The sequence below is a fragment of the Octodon degus genome, unplaced genomic scaffold, assembly GCF_000260255.1.
Source record: "Octodon degus isolate 3935 unplaced genomic scaffold, OctDeg1.0 scaffold00012, whole genome shotgun sequence".
In the NCBI taxonomy this organism is placed as follows: Eukaryota; Metazoa; Chordata; class Mammalia; order Rodentia; family Octodontidae; genus Octodon; species Octodon degus.
The window spans coordinates 16,215,137-16,216,545 of NW_004524588.1; positions in this window are offsets into that span (position 1 = coordinate 16,215,137).

Consider the following 1,409-nt stretch of genomic DNA (forward strand, 5'->3'; position numbering starts at 1 on the left):
AATTGTCAAAACAGATGTAGAACACTGATAATCTTTCTTTGGAGGAAATGTATTAGTTTGACCACAAGAGCACACTCCACTAGGTATGAATTGGGGTGGGAGTTTTGGGGTTTTTTTTTGGTGGTACCAGAGATGGAACCTGGGTCTTTGTGCTTGCCAGGCAGGCGCTTAGACCACCGAGTTAGCTCCCCAGCCCAGGGAGGGATTTTTAAAAAATGAATCCAATTAACAGTATTCCTGCCTGACTTCATCAAATTTCTGTTTTAGGACACTAAATGAAGAATTTGTTTGGGTCTGTTAAGTGGAAGACACCACAGTAATTATTAGGTCTTTTTGGAGTTCCATTTAAAATATTGTTTGAAGATCAGCTGTTGCTCTTACTGGTCTATTAATGATTGATACATTTTGATAATTGGTCATAAAATCCAAACTCTCTGGATTAAAAAAAATTATATTTTCATGTTATTATATAATCTGGCATTTGAGCTGTCACTGTCTCTTATCAACTGCTGATTTTTGAAATAAAAATTGGAAAGAAATTCACAGTTAAAAAAAGGAAACAAAGAAAATGAGGCTGATTTAGGCAAATTGTAGTCTGTGCTAGAGAGGTGATGTACTTTATTAGTTGGCTTTGTATTCTTGGGCAGTATACTTTAGAGATAATTTGTAGCAAGTGTGCTACAAAATTGAATGCTACAAAAATGTTTTTTTGTTTGTATTCCCATGTATGACTGTGGACAGTGGGAGATTACAAAGAACACAAATACTTGGTTGTGATACACTGTGGCTGATTTCCACAATACTTGAGTCAGTCCTTGCTCTGGTGTATAATCTCGGCAATTACGGTTTATATAACTCAGTGAATGGCGGGACATCATGGTACAAGCCTGTAATCCTAGCTTTTGGGAGGCAGACGCAGGTAATTGCTTCAGATCCAGGTCAGCCTGGACTAATGAGCTTGAGGATGGCTTGAACTGTATGGTGAGACCCCACCTTAAAAAAAAAAAAGAAAGAAACATAAGTGAATGACCTCTCTTGACCCAAACAAAACTCTTTTCATGTGTTTCCCAGATTAAAATGTTAAAATGATCTCTTTTCAGGGCCTTCTAGAGAAAGCCCGTAGTAAGGATTTTCCCATTCTGTCTCTTGTCTTTCTAGGCTATTTTTTAGTATTTCTTAACATGTGTTCTTTGACCCAATTTCATCAGGATATGTAGTATTTCTAAATACAACTTACTTTTTCTCTTCTCTTTAGCCAAATTATTCATTTTTATCTATTTAAATTTTTCTCATTCTTCAAAGTTTAATTCTGAAGTCTCATTCCTTCAAGAAGGAATATCTGAAAATATTTTTTCCTTTGCTCTTAAAATATTATGATTTCTCCATACAGCATCTAATGTAGAATTGTC